This window comes from Taudactylus pleione, unplaced genomic scaffold (genome assembly GCF_031769625.1).
Source record: "Taudactylus pleione unplaced genomic scaffold, aTauple2 ptg000098l, whole genome shotgun sequence".
NCBI lineage: Eukaryota > Metazoa > Chordata > Amphibia > Anura > Myobatrachidae > Taudactylus > Taudactylus pleione.
The window spans coordinates 1,819,279-1,836,406 of record NW_028284500.1 but is presented as its reverse complement, the minus strand read 5'-3'; the positions used below and the strand labels follow the sequence as shown (position 1 = coordinate 1,836,406).

General features: G+C 47.4%; 1 protein-coding gene across 3 annotated transcripts in view; it reads right to left on the bottom strand.

The window, feature by feature from the left end:
• Nucleotides 1-17,128, bottom strand: part of LOC148526422 (ankyrin repeat and fibronectin type-III domain-containing protein 1-like) — a 493,356-nt gene that overhangs the window by 401,967 nt on the left and 74,261 nt on the right. Inside the window, exon 1 of one of the 3 annotated variants that reach the window (XM_088470361.1) lies at nt 9,287-9,305. The exons of the other annotated variants lie outside the window; for them this stretch is intronic. The gene's annotated coding sequence lies outside the window, so the exon portion shown is untranslated. Of the gene's footprint in view, nt 1-9,286; nt 9,306-17,128 lie in introns of those variants that run through there. 3 annotated transcript variants of the gene reach the window in all.

Below are 17,128 nucleotides of genomic sequence, written 5' to 3'. Positions count from 1 at the left end.
AATGTTGGTGGACAGTTAAAAACTAGCGAACTTGACTCTGGGGGGGTCCCCAAGTATGGCCCAGGTGTTTTTTTCATTGCAGGTGCTTGCGACAGGTGGATTTTTCACGATTTTTAAACTTTACTTTAGCAACTTTAAAATATGCTGACTCCCATTTTAAAGTACCACAAATTTGCTGGGATAAGTTATTTTCTGCAAAAAAAAACCCAGAATACTATTCTTCACCACTTATACAAAAACGCTATTTAGCAGCTATTCAGCCTGTTTAAAAACACCAAATACCTTCAGCAAGCCAAATCAGGGTGTACCATCGCTAACCCCCATGTCAGAGCATCTTTTGGGGGTGTCAGGCTAATTTCCCCAAATCTGACAGGACTTTCCGCTTGTTTCAGTTTCGCCGGGTCCCGGTTTTGCCTACTTTCAAATTGAATACAGGGATACGCGGGGACGCACGCAATACTTTTCCACTTGCAAAACAGGCAAAAAGTCCACGAGGCGGAAAAGTATCGCGGGTCCGCTCAAATTGAATACGGCTCTATGGCGGCAGCCACTGCATCTTTGCAAGCAGTGGCTGGGCAACAAGGTAAAAATGCCCGCAGGAGGAGTCATGTAAAAATATACGCCTACTGCTGGCTTCTGGGATCAGGTGCTACGTCCGAAGACGCAGCAGCATCAGGATCAACTACGGCAGTGGTTCTCAAACTCGGTCCTCAGGACCTCACACAGGTCACATTTTCCAGATCGCCCAGCAGGTGCACAGGTGTAGTCATTACTCACTGACACATTTTAAAAGATCCACAGGTGGAGCTAATTATGTCACTTGTGATTCTGTGAGGAGACCTGGAAAACATGCACTGTTTGGGCTCCGAGTTTGAGAACCTATGAACTACGGGAACATCGGACATCTAAGTAACTCAGGTTACACAGGATGTCCGGGTAAATCATGCTGCTGGGACAGGACGCAGCCAATAGCTTCGGCATGCCCAGAAAACGGGGCAGACACGCCCTCATTTTCTGGGACACTCACTGTCGCCGCCCCCATATGACAGCAGTATGTCAATAATGCTGCGGCATTTGGGGCAGTGCGACTGACATCGCAGAAACAGATCAGCACATGCGCTGTGCAGATTCTCCACCACATTTGCCTGCTCTCCCGGGACCTGCGTGGGGGGGGCTGCCGATTATTCGGGTAACCTGCCGCACCCCCGGAAAAGTATGCACGTTGCCTGCATGTCGCCCACTTCATAGTGAGTAGGGGGTGTTTTTGGCCCCCTAGTTAAATATGCGGGTTTGACTGCATTTTACCGTGGGAGAGGCGGGGCGTAATGACGGATCAAGTCTGCCAACCCCCCCCCCCCCAACTCACCGCCTACCTGCATCTCCTTTCCGGGCAACTCCCGGAGAGGAAAATATAAATGTCGGCAAGTTCTGCGTAGATCTGCAAGCATTGGAGGTTTACGTAAATCGCGAATCTGGCCCATACTTTTGATGTGATTAGAGCACAACATAATTCTAGCAAATGTTGGTTGAAAATGCTGGACGCCTACCCAGCGTAAATACCATAGAACTGGGCACGCAACCTGTGGCTCAGCTGCTATTTATGTACAAAAGCCATCGCTCTATTACACACTGTGCTGAGAAGTGACCCATCTTATACAGTATTGCTTCATATGACTATCCGCAATCAGCATAGCATACGTTCTCCCACTTATTCTAAAGCTGCGCAATCACGAGGAAAGCTATTTCTAATTTACCGCCGTGATAATTAATATGGTGTGTGTCTATATGTTTTACTGCACAATATAAGGAGAAACAGAAAAAAAAACAACAACCGGTATGTAAGATATAACGTAGGGGCCGAATGTGAGTTGGGAGCAAAGCAAACACAAAAAGGAGTAACTGTGCATCTTGGCAAAACCATGCTGCACCGCAGGTGGGGCAGATGTAATATGTGCAGAGATGGGAGGGGCTCAAATCTAAACTGCAGTTTAAAAATAAAGCTGACAGTATGTATGGGTTACATACAAAAGCAGCCAGTATTTACCCTGCATGCAAAAAAATACAAAAATGTTTGCACCCCTCGCATTGCTACATGGTTTTCCAGGTGCAAACCTAGGTAGGGCCTGATTCACTACGGAACGCAACTGCGAATGCATTAGTGATTACGCATGCAGTTCAACTGCGATAGTATGCTAATTCATTGTGATCGCAATGCCGTCGCAGCACTACATAAGGACGCCCACTTTACCTTACACACATCCGTAATCCTTAGCAAAACTGCGAAAACATTGGTACAATCGAGTACCATCACAGCTTCATGCACACTTGCACAAGGTCTGACCTTATTAGGTATTGATAACTTCCACGCACGCTATCAGGCCTCAGGCTGCGTAGAGCATGGCAGTGGCTAATTTATGCACGCCCCTGCAACGGCATTCAAACGCACTGGCATGCCTGCTTTCGGAAGACCACCTCCCTGTTACCACCCACAAACGGCACTTCCTGTCAATTACTCTGCGATGGGTCTGCGTAGTCACTGCGATCGCAGTACCGATCGCAATGGCTAGTTCGCACACTTCGATGCATATGCATGCACAGTATGCAACAGTCGGCCGATTGCATGCATATTAGCAACTGCATTCCTTGCTGAATCAGGTCCTTACTCGTTTTTTTGGCTTTGCGTCCAACTCAGAACTGCACTGCAAGCTGGAGAAATTAAAAAGTAGAAGGCGGGTGGAGTCCAAGCAGGGGGTGGGGCTACACACTGTACAGTCATGTGCAGCATAAGAGAGAGGAGGGGAGGAGCAGCTGCTGACAGTTTACCTAGAGAAATCAGGAGACTGCAAGGTAAGGGGGAACATGACAGACTATATTGTCTGTCTGCCTGTGACTGTATGCAAGTATGTGTGTGTCTCTATGGATTTGGCTATGGGGCCTATTTATCCGCAAATATTAAGAATCCCCTGGATGTACCATGGAGGGACAGCAGAAGATATCTAAGATATTGTATGATCCATGGTCCTTCTATTTCCATCAGCAGAAGCAGCTCCCGTAGCTTTCCTATCGGAGCCTCTGTGCCGTTAACTAAGTAATACATTCAAGGGAATAAAGATTCGATGATTGCAGCAATAAGGAATCCTTATTAAAGGGGGCACACCCCCTATATGAATAAATATGTCCCTATGTATATATATGTGTGTTACTGTATATATATGACTGTAAGTATGTGTGTGACTGTATGTACAGTATTTGTATGTGTGTGACTGTATGTACAGTATGTATGTGTATATTTGTGTGACTGCATGTAAGTAGCTTTACCACTAGGCTGTTTTAGCGGGGCGCGGCGCCCTGCCCTCCTTCTGGAGGGCAAAAAGCACCCTGCCCTCCAGGAGGAGGGCAAAAAGCGCCATGCCCTCACAGCCTGCGGGTGCCGTTCTCACCCACGGGACGCAGTGTCCCGCAGGTGGAGAAACATGCAGTGTCCCGGTCACCGCCGGAGAATATGCGCCCGGCGTCTATTCTCCCTATCTGCAGCGCTTGGGGGCTGCCCGGCATGTCCGTAAGCGCCGGGCACGCCCCCAAGTATGACGAAAAGGGGACGCGTCTTATAGACACGCCCCCTTTTCATGACCACGCCCCCTTTTCGAGCACGCGCATAAGGTTGCCCTCTCTAGCTCCGGCGCCCTGCCTGCCGCCGGAGCTAGAGTGAACACTATGTATGTATGTGTATGCATAGCACACCAACCGCCCCAATTTTGGCAGGACAGTCCCTCTTGGGAAGAGCTGTGTCTGCCTAAAGCATGACGTGAAGCAGGGGTGTGACACATGACAATGCCCCCTTTTCGTGGGTCCGGTATCTGCGTCCCAAATCTTGCTCTTTAGGGCCCCCATACTTGAGTGCCCTGGGTACCCATAGCCTTAATCCAGCTCTGGCTGTACACATATCTCAGAATAGCAAGGAACTCTAGCTACACACCCACGTCACTACCATGAGACGGATCTCTTGCATATGACAAAAACACTGTCGCCCAGAAATGCCCATTTGATGGACAGTGAGATCCGGCCAGGATCCCTCCAACTAAAATGTGTCCAGAGGGGATGTAGTTTAAATCTCGGTGCAGGTTTAGGCTGCGGGGAGGAAGGGTGCTAGCGTCAGGATTCTAACCACTGGGATCCCGAGTGCCGGCATCATGTACCCAACCCGTCTAGAGATAGGCAAAAATACATAAATCTGCTACTGTGTAAGCACAGTTTTCCAAAATCCACTATTTGCATCCATATAAGGAGCCACGTGCCACTGAGAATCAGGCCCTATGGATGGATAGATATTTGGACTTTGCACATAAATCTAAACTTATTTGCAGCTTTATAGAGTGGACAAAATAATTTAGGACTCTGGCGCTATTAGCTACATGTAGGAGGCAGGGGGATTATTTGAGGAGCCGGCGAGCTAGGCATTCATAGGCATCAATAGAAATTATTCACAAAATGTGTGCCAGCAGTTGTCTTTGTTTAATTATAGTTTATTAAGGATTCCGGTACACTTAGGGGCAGATTCAATAAAATTGCACTGTGGACTGCGCTCTAACCTGCAATTACAGTAGTCACCTGCTCAAATCCAGAAAGGTCTCAGGCAGAAACAAGTGAAGAAACCCTGCTTAAGCCGCGGTCATTGACAGCAACTATCCTAATGAGTGGCATTCCGCACATAACCCATGGAAAAACCCAAGCGGTTAGGATTCAAAGAAACCTCATGGTTAATTGAATCTCCTCCTCAGGGGGCGAATACAATTCAAATTGGCTGTCAAGGCCAAGGCACTCCACTACCAGTAACATCGCTAATTTACCCTAGCTCCCCCAATTACAAATACCAATAATTATTATATATACATAAAAGAATTATAATCAGGTCAAGGCCAGACGAGCAAACATGGTGGGTGCCTTCTAGGGTTATATTCCCTCTGATACCCCCCAAAACTCTATATGCCGAGCAACTCACCACTGAAGATGATCCTCACCAGTGGGGCGGCTGCCTGTAGACTAACCAGAAGTGTTTTTCTTGCAGCAGATCCTCCGCCTGCACAAGACCTAGTGGGGTTCTAGTTTACATCAGGAAAACCATGTTCCGGCAGCCACGTATACAGCTCTGTCCACAGACCCAACTCCTGCCGAGAAGGCCTCAATATTAAACTATACAATCTGGGTGCTTCCTACTGCACGGGCCATGAAAGGCCCACATTACCCCTCAACTTGCAGCTAATAGTTAGGCACAGCATCTATTGGTCCCACACAAGAATTTTCACATCTCTGTTGGTGCCGCCACTATAGAATAATAACATATTGTGCTCACTAAACCCCTCATTACCGCGGGACTTTGTCGGCATGTACATAAATACTTTTGAGGTCCACTGGTTACATTGCACACTGCTGTCCTGACATTTTTTTTTAAAGTGGCCACTTTGGTGTCCTTATGGACTCTGCAACTCCGCAGACATCTTAATGCTATCAGCCAATAATCTTTAAAGTCAGAACACCATAAGTTTGTATCACACCCGCACCTGAGAGCATTCCTGCGGCCAGGGACAGTTTTTGCTGGACCCAGAGCTAAACTTTTTTAATTTTTAGCCTTTTGACCTTTGTAAATGTTTTGTAGCAGACAGTCTATGGGTCTGAATCGGAGTGGGATATGTTTGCAACTAGGTGTTTGATCCATGCGTTTGAATGTGGAAGACTATCCCGCCCACTGTTCTTACGGGATGTAGTCACGAAGCCGACGGTCTAATTAATGACCGCCGGCTTCCCGACTGTCAAATCCCGGCAAGGTACTAATGACAGACATTGAAATACGCCTGTCATTAGACCCACGCTGGGAGTCCGACGCTTGGCATACCGAACGAAGGTTAGCCGGGCGCGGACTGCCGCGCGGGGGGGGGGGTTTGCGGTGTTAGGTTTTTGGGCTCCCGGGAGGGAACTTGGGGTTAGGCACCCCCCTTCCCCGGGAGGGTTAGGTTTAGGTTAGGGTTAGGAAGGGGGGGTTAGGTTAGGCACCCCCCGGGAGACTTAGGGTTAGGCTGCGGGGAAGGGGGGTTAGGTTTAGGCACTTGGGTCCGAGATTAGGGTTAGGCACCCCTAAGGGAGGGTTAGGGGGGTAAATAGGGTTAATTATACTTACTTAATTAGCGATCGGGATCTTCACCTTTGCCAGGCTTCCACTGTCGGGATTTGAACCATGCAGCCGGCGGTAATACATACTACACCCGTTCTTACATCCGCAGCTGCAATCATTAGCAACCGGACCTGCACCCACCCCATGCTGGGAGCAAAAACAATGAAAAAAATTCCATCTCTGTCTCAACGCCATGATCAGAGAGGCTTACTGAGTAGCACATCTAGAGGAATAGACCAGTCAGGTAAGGAAAGGTGTTTGATAACCGTGCACTGCTAACACAATTCTGTGCCTGATTCACAGCAAATAAATGTGTGGCTGAGAGGTGTAATTACTCAGTGATCTGGTAATATTTCAGCCAGCTGTCTAATAGATGTAATACCCCTTCAATGCCATTAGGAAACTGGACTGTCCATTCTGGAAATCGGGATTGCCCATTCAGGGCAGATGGAAATTGTGATGACAATTTAAACCAACCTTGTGGCCAGTAACCCTCCTTACCCTCTAAGTAATGGGTTGTCAAGTATGGAAGCTGGAGCCCCAAGTATGTGAAAGATCCAGTTGCTCATTTTAACCCAAACTCCCTACTCCACTTGGGCTTAGGATCCCCGCCCAGGGACCTGGCCAGGGATTTTGACGTATTAATTGTAAACCCAGAGATCAACCTATAATTTGCAATTTTGTCCAACACAGGCCACGGCGTAAGATGAGGTTCAGATAGAAATAAGAAAAGATAATCTGCAAATTCCCCTTAACATGGGCCACTGAGTTAAGATGTGTATGAGCAGGTCTAGCGCCAAAATAAAAAGATGGGGAGATAGGGGGCAACCTGGACTGCCACCTCTATAGATAGTAACCGCTGGACTCATGAGGCCATTAATCGAGAGCGCTCTGAATCACCTCCTAATTTCTGGTCTCAGAATGAGGCAAAACGTCATCTTTCACGGACATCCATGGAAACATGTCTGTGAAAGATGACGTTTTGCCTCGTTCTGAGATCCAAACTTGGCGGTAAGATCCGAGCCAAAACCGAACTGCTCATCGCTACTTTTAATATGAATAAGTGATCGGTATGCTCACAAATACCCCATGGGCAACACATGCCTGTATGTGCAGTGCCAATTCCATGGCCTGTACAAGAAAACAGACTGAATTTATTTTGGAAGATATGTAGGCCAATGAATGGAAATCGCAAGCGCTGACGGGCCAGGGGGACTGTGGGCGTGTCCAAATTCCGGAGGCATGGCCACGCCAACTAAAAAAAAAAAAAAAGTAAGAAACTACTATGCTTTGCGGCACCGCATGCTCAGCACAAGGGTCAGCTCCACGGGAGGGGGAGGGCGATAGGTGTGAATGCCCCCACCTGTAACCCTTTTTTCTGCCCACTACAGCTGGCCGCACCTGTATAGCATTGCAGCCACAGCAGCACATTGGGCAGGGAGAGGAGACTGCTACAGCAGCAGTCTCCGCAATCTCACTGCACTCCGATGTGACGCTGCAGCTGCGCTGCTATATAGGTGCGGCCAGTGGTAGTGTGCAGTGCAGTGGGGGTGGTCGCTAACCCAGTCCTCTGCCGGGCACAGAAAACCTCTCAGCACCCCTGGGCCAATGTTCATTGGCAAATTAGGAACAGAGTCAGTGTAAGGTTGTTGAAGAAGGGAAATGTGCATAGGAACGCCCTGCAATAAGCTGGATTTATGTTAATTGGTAACAGAAACCGATGAACATATGTGAACTAATGATACAGATAATTGCCCTGAAAGGAAGTCCTACAGTCACCTATGTGTCTAGCTCTTAGGATTACACCCCACGTGTATTGCAGCATTACATAACCAGGAAGACAAGGTCAGAATACAAAGGCAAAATTCAGCATTAATTAAGCAGGAACGATTTCCAGTGTTCATTTAAAAACTGCTGAGCACCAAGTCTGGTTGCAAAAAGATTTACACATCAAACACATGGCTACTGCAGTCCAATCACGTCACATTAGCAGACATTAGCTGCGACAGGTTTATATTACATCACTTTCTGCTGCAGAAAGAGTTTTGGTTATTTGTGACTGTCTCAATATGAATCCTAGCCTGCCCTCACCATCGCTGATGGCCCCTTCCCCATCACACTCCTCTCATTGCAGTGATACCAGCCTAATGGGTTGGTACAAAATCTAGAATGTCTGAACTGCAATAGATGTTACTCAGCCAGAATAAATAAATGAGTCATATTACCGTGTATAGCCACTATACAATTACATGTCTATTCAGTCATTCCCTAATCACGGGACATAAAAGAACATACATTTAGCCTCAGTGTCGGACTGGTGCATGAAGGGCCCACAGGGGAACGCAACAATAGAGGCGCACAAAGGGGTGTGGCCAGTCACTGGAGGGGGTGTGGCCAACTATAAAGGGAAACTGTATCCATTCCATTAGGTAGAGAATGCTCTGCTCCTGGACTTCCTTCTTAATTTATGATTGCAGGCAGGTGTGCTGAAACACCTGTCTTATGAAATAACTAGCTCAACACAGGTGACTGCAATCATTAATTAGGTGGGAAGTCCAGGAGCAGAGCATTTTGTACTTAATGGGAGTGGTCATGTTGGAGGGTAGGCAGTATGTATATATATATATATATATATATATATGTTTAACTGCTGCCCTCACAAAAGAATGTACAGTGCAAAGGTGTGGCACTCATGGCATCTTAGAATGAAAACTCAGATATAGGCTAGGGCAGATAGGTAGTGGTGAGCCATCCAGTAACCCTTGCACTGCTGGTCAGTTGTGTACTAACATGCCACACTGTAGTGCCACCCGTAGTATGCCACTCTAGTGCCCGCACATTATGCCATATTGTAATATTCACACATTATGCCACCTGTAGTGCCCCCACATTATGCCACCTGTAGTACCCCCACATTATACCACACTGTAGTGCCCCCCACATTACACCACACTGTAGTATCCACATATTATGCCACCTGTAATACCTACGCATTATGCCACCTGTGGTACCCCAACATTATATCACACTGTAGTGCCCCCCACATTATACCACACTATAGTATCCACATATTATGTGTCACGGCCAGGGTATTTCAGCATGGCGCTAGGCAGGTGTTACCTGTGAGATCGTTGTGGCGCGGGCTGTCTGGTGACGGAGCTGGTGTCTGGCGGGGGGCTTTGGGTGCGCGCGTTGTTGTGCGGCCCTGTTGTCACTCTGCGCTGGTGAGGCCTGGCGATGTCTCCGTTCCGTTTGGCATGGGCGCCGCCATCTTGCCTTCTGGCCATGTGATGCGGCTGGCTAATCCTGGTGAGTCACATGTTCCCTCCGGCCAGTAACAGCACGGCATGGGGTATTTAGGAAGGGTCAGTGCCTTCCTTCTTTGCCAGTGCAACGTGTATCTCAGCCTAGCTGAGAGGGAGTTCTCTGAGCTTTCCTGTTCCTGTGAATTCGCCTGTCTACCAGTCTGCCTGTCAGCTCCTAGCTCCCACTGGACTACCCCGCTTCCTCCATCACCCTTACCCATACCTGAGTGCCTGAGCCTGCTGACATCCTGCGCTTCAGTTCACTACCTGTATACCTGGCTTGTTTATTTTCAGCTCACTACCTGCAACCTGGCTTGATTATTTTCAGTTTCACTACCTGCACTGCTCTAATTGTTTCTACCTGGACATTAACCCTTTTGCTCCCACCACAGAACTCTTGTGCACATTATATATTCCTGGACTTTTATTTACTGCCATTATCTGTCTACTCAAGCACTTATTAAAAATTCTAGTTTTATTTATAAATCTGCTTCTGTGATCACTCCTGCTACCACCCCGGGTCCACAAACAAACCCAGAACATCACAGTTTGCACTGGCCCCATGGAGCCGGCCACGGATCAGGAGTCAGGAGTGGATTTGTTCAGGTGCATTTCTGGTCGTTTAGAAAATCTGGAAAACATGCAGCATCAGATGGCTCAATTTCTGCAAGAGATGTCCAAGCGACAGGATAGTTTGCAAACTTCCTTTTCTACCCCTGGAGTACCAGCATCTACATCCGCTTTAGCGTCTGGGAATACAGGAGGCAGATCATCTTCCCGCTTACATCTTCCTTTACCAAGTAAATTTGATGGCAACCCTAAACTCTGCCGAGGATTCCTAAATCAGTGTGACATACATTTTACCCTGCAGCCTGACAACTTTCTAACTGCAAGAACTAAAGTGGCTTATATAGTCTCTCTGTTATCCGGCCAGACCTTGGAATGGGCTTCCCCACTCTGGGTGCGCTCAGATCCGCTGCTGGATAATTACGCAAGCTTTGTGTCATCCTTCAGGAGGATTTTCGATGAACCTGGGCGTACTGTATCTGCATCATCATGACACTGAGACAAGGGGTCCGTCCTGTCAGTCAATATGCCGTGCAATTTAAAATTTTAGCATCAGAGCTCAAATGGAATGAGGAAGCCCTCACCTCGACCTTCTGGCATGGGTTGTCAGACCGACTAAAGGATGATCTAGTCACTCGAGAGCTTCCTACTAATCTGAACGACATGATTTCGTTGTGTATCAAAGTTGACCTACGCTTCAGGGAACGTCAGGCTGAAAAAAACAGAACTGACCGGCAAAGGTCATTTACCCCCTCCATTTCTACCCGTCCCATTCCTTCCCCTACTAAAGAGGAGCCTATGCAGGTGAATCATACACACCTCTCTAAAGAAGAACGTCAGAGAAGAATGCAAAAGAACCTCTGTCTGTACTGCGGAGAGTCCGGTCACCTGCTGATCTCCTGCCCCCGTAAACCGGGAAATGCCAAATCCTAACTGATCCTGGAGACATCAAGTTAGGAGTTATGAACCCGTCTCCAAAGATTAAAGATTTCACGATTACCCTAGCCTTGGATCTTAAACCCAAACCTGTCTTTGCTACTGCTCTACTCGACTCGGGAGCAGCCGGAAATTTCATAACGTCTAGTTTCATAGATAAATTTCAGATTCCTTGTTTGTCTCTCAACCATGCCATCTCTCTGACCTCTATAGACAGACGCCCTCTAACTAACGGGATAGTCACCAAAGAGACTCAACCAGTATTGGTCCAAATTGGGGCACTTCATTCCGAGTCCTTAAAATTCCTGGTGATATCAGAGGCCTGTCAAGAAATTGTTCTTGGTCTACCCTGGTTACGTCAACATAATCCCAGGATTGATTGGAGTTCTATGCAGATTCTGTCATGGGGTATGGACTGTCAGAAATCCTGTCTTCCAAAGATTCGACCTGTGAGAAAGACAGTTCCATTAGTTTCTTCTGCCATTCCCAAGGAATATCAGATGTTCACCGACGTTTTCTCTGAACAACAAGCAAAAATCTTACCCCCTCATAGGAAATGGGACTGTCCAATTGAATTGATACCTGATAAGATACCACCTCGTGGTCGTACCTATCCGCTGTCCTTGCCTGAGACTCAAGCCATGACCGAATACATCCGGGACAACCTGGCAAAGGGGTTCATTCGCCCCTCTACTTCACCTGCCGGAGCTGGGTTTTTCTTCGTTGGCAAGAAGGACGGTGGTCTAAGACCATGTATCGATTATCGAGGCCTTAATGACATTACTGTAAAGAATCGATACCCTCTTCCCCTGATTACTGAGTTGTTTGATAGGGTCAAGGGCTTTGTAATTTTTTCGAAATTAGATCTAAGAGGGGCTTACAACCTCATTCGTATCCGAGCTGGCGATGAATGGAAGACCGCTTTTAATACCAGAGATGGACATTTTGAGTATTTAGTAATGCCTTTTGGATTGTGTAACGCCCCTGATGTCTTTCAAAGTTTCGTTAATGAGATTTTCCGGGATCTGTTATATGTTTCTGTTGTTGTCTATCTGGATGACATACTGATATTTTCACCCTCTGTGGCTAAACATTAAGAACATGTTAAAGAAGTTCTGACCCGTTTGAGAGAAAACCACCTTTACTGCAAACTGGAGAAGTGCGTCTTTGGAGTGCCCAGTGTACCTTTTCTCGGCTATGTAATATCTGGCTCCAGTTTAGAAATGGACCCCAAGAAGGTACAGGCAATTCTGGATTGGACCCGACCTCAGACACTGAAGGCCATCCAGAGATTGTTGGGCTTCGCAAATTATTATAGACGCTCCATTAAGGGATTTTCTACACTGCTGGCCCCCATTACAGCCTTGACCCGCAAAGGTGCTAATCCTGCCCAATGGTCACCTGAGGCAGAGTCTGCCTTTCATCTTCTAAAACAGGCCTTTATCTCAGCACCAGTTCTTCGACAACCCGATCTGGACAGGCCTTTTTTGTTGGAAGTAGACGCATCATCTGAAGCTGTGGGAGCAGTCTTGTCTCAACGTTATGAGGACAACCGAGTCCATCCGTGTGGGTTCTTTTCTAAAAAATTCTCTCCTGCCGAAAGGAACTACGCCATAGGTGAGCAAGAACTACTAGCTGTAAAGTTGGCGTTGAAGGAATGGAGATATTTGCTAGAAGGCGCCAAGTTTCCATTTACTGTATTTACGGACCATAGAAATCTCCTATTTCTCAAAAACCTCCAATGTGTGAGTCCTCGTTTGGCCCGCTGGGCAATATTCTTTGCCAGGTTTCAGTTCACCCTGACCTTCCGGTCTGGAGCACTTAATCAGAAGGCTGATGCACTATTGAGATCTCTCCTCTGTGATGATCAATCTGAAAATCAAAGCAATACCCCTGTCTTGGAATCAAGAGTTTTCGCCGCATTACAACTTCAGCCTCCTTCGGGAAAATCATTTGTGGCCCCGGAATTAAGGAAGCAGCTTCTCACTTGGGCACATTCCTCTCGCTTCGCAGGGCACTCAGGCACTCGGAAGACCTTGGAGTTCCTGAAAAGACACTATTGGTGGCCTTCTATGAAGGCAGATGTAATGGAGTTTATCTCTTCCTGCTCCTCCTGTGCCCAGCATAAATCATCACGACAAGCTCCAGCTGGGGAATTGCTTCCATTACCTACCCCATCACGTCCATGGACGCATCTCTCCATGGATTTCATCACAGACCTGCCAGTCTCTCAAGGTTTCAACACTATCTGGGTTGTAATAGACCGATTTTCTAAGATGGTCCACTATATACCGTTGAAGAAGTTACCTTCTGCCCCTGACCTGGCACAGTTGTTTGTCCAACACATATTTCGTCTACATGGCCTTCCTGCTGATAATTGTCTCTGACCGTGGTGTGCAGTTTACTGCAAAATTCTGGAGGGCTTTGTGTTCTGTTCTTCAAGTGAAGTTAAACTTTTCCACGGCCTACCATCCGCAAAGCAACGGCTCCACCGAGAGAGTTAATCAAGATCTAGAGACTTTCTTAAGAATTTTTATGTCATCTTCCCAGGACAATTGGGCTGCCTTGCTGCCGTGGGCTGAGTTTGCACATAATGCTTCCTACCACTCGTCAACTAACCAAACGCCATTTCAGGTTGTATATGGCCTTCATCCTCGTGTTCCCGAATTCCGAAGCCTGCCTGTTTTCGATGTTCCGGCCGTGGAGGACACGGTGCGGAATTTTGTTGCCATCTGGACTCAAGTACGGTCTGATTTGTTGAAGGCATCCTCTCGCTATAAGACCCAGGCCGATAAGAAGCGTAGAATAGTCCCACGCATGCAAGTAGGAAACCAGGTCTGGTTGTCTACTCGGAACCTTCGTCTAAGAGTTCCGTCTATGAAATTCGCACCCCGCTTCATCGGTCCCTTCACCATAACAGAAGTCATTAATCCAGTGGCCTACCGTTTACAGTTACCCCCATACCTAAAAATTCCCAATTCCTTCCATGTTTCCTTATTAAAGCCCCTAGTCCTGAATAAGTTCCATAATGCTCTACCTGCTTCTCCTCGAGTCCAGACGGAGAGAGGAGTTGAGTTTGAAGTCGCCCAGATCTTGGACTCTCGTCTGCGCAGAGGTCATCTTCAGTATTTGCTGGACTGGAAAGGTGTCGGTCCAGAGGAACGTTGCTGGACCGATGCTCGTGATGTCCACGCTCCCACGCTCATCAGGAGATTCCATTCTGCCCATCCGGAGAAGCCTGGTGAGTGTCCTGAGGCCACCCCAAAAGGGGGGGGTACTGTCACGGCCAGGGTATTTCAGCATGGCGCTAGGCGGGTGTTACCTGTGAGGTCGTTGTGGCGCGGGCTGTCTGGTGGCGGAGCTGGTGTCTGGCGGGGGGCTTTGGCTGCACGCGTTGTTGTGCGGCCCTGTTGTCACTCTGCGCTGGTGAGGCCTGGCGGTGTCTCCGTTCCGTTTGGCATGGGCGCCGCCATCTTGCCTTCTGGCCATGTGATGCGGCTGGCCAATCCTGGTGAGTCACATGTTCCCTCCGGCCAGTAACAGCACAGCATGGGGTATTTAGGAAGGGTCAGTGCCTTCCTTCTTTGCCAGTGCAACGTGTATCTCAGCCTAGCTGAGAGGGAGTTCTCTGTGCTTTCCTGTTCCTGTGAATTCGCCTGTCTGCCAGTCTGCCTGTCAGCTCCTAGCTCCCACTGGACTACCCCGCTTCCTCCATCACCCTTACCCATACCTGAGTGCCTGAGCCTGCTGACATCCTGCGCTTCAGTTCACTACCTGTATACCTGGCTTGTTTATTTTCAGCTCACTACCTGCAACCTGGCTTGATTATTTTCAGTTTCACTACCTGCACACCTGGACAGCTTTAATTGTTTCTACTTGGACATTAACCCTTTTACTCCCACCACAGAACTCTTGTGCACATTATATATTCCTGGACTTTTATTTACTGCCATTATCTGTCTACTCAAGCACTTATTAAAAATTCTAGTTTTATTTATAAATCTGCTTCTGTGATCACTCCTGCTACCACCCCGGGTCCACAAACAACCCAGAACATCACATTATGCCACCTGTAGTACCCACAGATTATGCCACTTGTAGTGCCCACACTTTATGCCCAACTATAGTGCCCACACATTATGCCACACTGTAGTGATCACACATTATGCTAACTGTAGTGCCCACACATTATGCAACCTATGGTGCCCACACATTATGCCACACTATAGTGACCCCCATATTATTACACACTATAGTGCCCACACATACCATATTGTAATATTCACACATTATGCCACCTTTAGTGCCCACACAGTGTGCTCACCTGCAGCATCCTCAGGCAGCCGGCAAAGCTGCAGTTACAGCAGCAAGCACAGACTTACAATGAGTCACACCCATGAGGTTGTGCTGCTGCTAAACTCCATGTCAAAGGAGCATGTGATGAGCTCCTCCAATCAGAGTTCAGCACATGCTCCTCTGACCCCACTGCAGAGTCTACTGGGATTTATTATAGTGCACTGCAATGCTGAGTGTGACTGCAGTAGTGTGCTTCAGTCTTCTGCGTGCAGCTGCCGGCTGGCTCAGTCAAAGCCTTGATGACTGCCCAGCAAGCAGCTGCACTGCAGCCTGCCATGAAAGCACAAACGGCGCCGTAGGCCATGCCCTCCCGTGATAGGGGGCATGGCTACAAATGAGAGGGGCCCATCGGGGATTTCACTGAATTCCCGGCGGACCAGTCCGAGCCTGTTTAGCCTTGCTGTATGTTTTTGAAAGCATGGAGGAAACAACAGTAGTAATCGGGCAACCAATGCAAGCCTCAGTGTTGTGAAGCAATGCCAACCACTGTGCCACCTCATTGCCCATCACTGATTGGATTCAGATTATCTCAGAAAATTATTTTGTACTAGCTTTTGCCTGCGACTTTCCACACGATGAAATCGCTTCTGCGTTTGAGATGTTCTAGTTGTATTGCTTTATATAGGGGCCCATGTGACCAGCAGCGCCATACAGCTATTGCTTAGCAGCAGCTCCTACACCGGAGACCCAGACACAGAGCCACCCGGCTCAGCCGCTCTCCTAGCCTCCTGCCCAGGTATTAAGGATTCACCTGTACATCCACGTCAAGATTATCTAGAGAGGAGGAAACCTTCACTGCCTATTAAGGGGAAGAATTATCAAGTCCTACATGTAAGTAGGAGATAGGAATTGGATCACTTATATATCACTATATTACCAACCATATATTTTTCCTTTGCTTTGAGGAAACACTGAAGCAAGGATAATCGTAGAAGATAGAAAATTCCATATATAGGACTTTTCGTTGGACATTTGGAGACTGTATGAAATCATTTTATATCCCAGACACATAAGCACTTGATTATTTTTGCTTTTTATTGCTCAGCTTTAACTTGATGGATGAAGACGAAACAAAGTGCAGGTTATTCGTAGGAGTTTCCACTACAAAATGATGCCGTTTTCATGAATATCGGTTCAGTCATTTTTGCTGAAAACTGGGACAGACAGACAGACACAACGTTCTTATAATATTAGTACATATATGTCTTGGATCATATCTTAAAATCATTCATATAAGGAATACGTGGACCACATAACTGCGCACCATTATTTATGGCTGAATACTATTTAATTTATACTATTTTGATGAATAGAACTTACTGTTATTCTCTGGTGTCATCATGACCCCGTTTTGTGTTAGTACTAAATTTATTTCTTTACAGTTAATTAATGTGTTTAACTAACGCTTTTAAAATGCAATGAAAATTCTTGAAAACAAAATATGTCAGATGATGATGGATAGAGAACAAACTCAACAGTAAACTGAATGATATTCTACAGAAATGTCAGTACCCTAAATACACAAATCTGCAGGTTAGTAGATACTGTGATTTCAGGTAGTGACCCCCAGGGGTGTATCTAGGGATCCAAGCGCCCCTGGCAATGTAATGGACTAACACCCCCCTACCCCCCCTATGCAGTGCCCCCAATAGTAATCCCCCCAATGCTACATTGCCCCCAGTAGTAGTTCTCCCTATACAGTGCCCCCAGCAGTAGTCACCCCCTATACAGTGCCCCCAGTAGTAGTCCTCCCCTATACAGTGCCCCCAGTAGTAGTCCTCCCCTATACAGTGCCCCA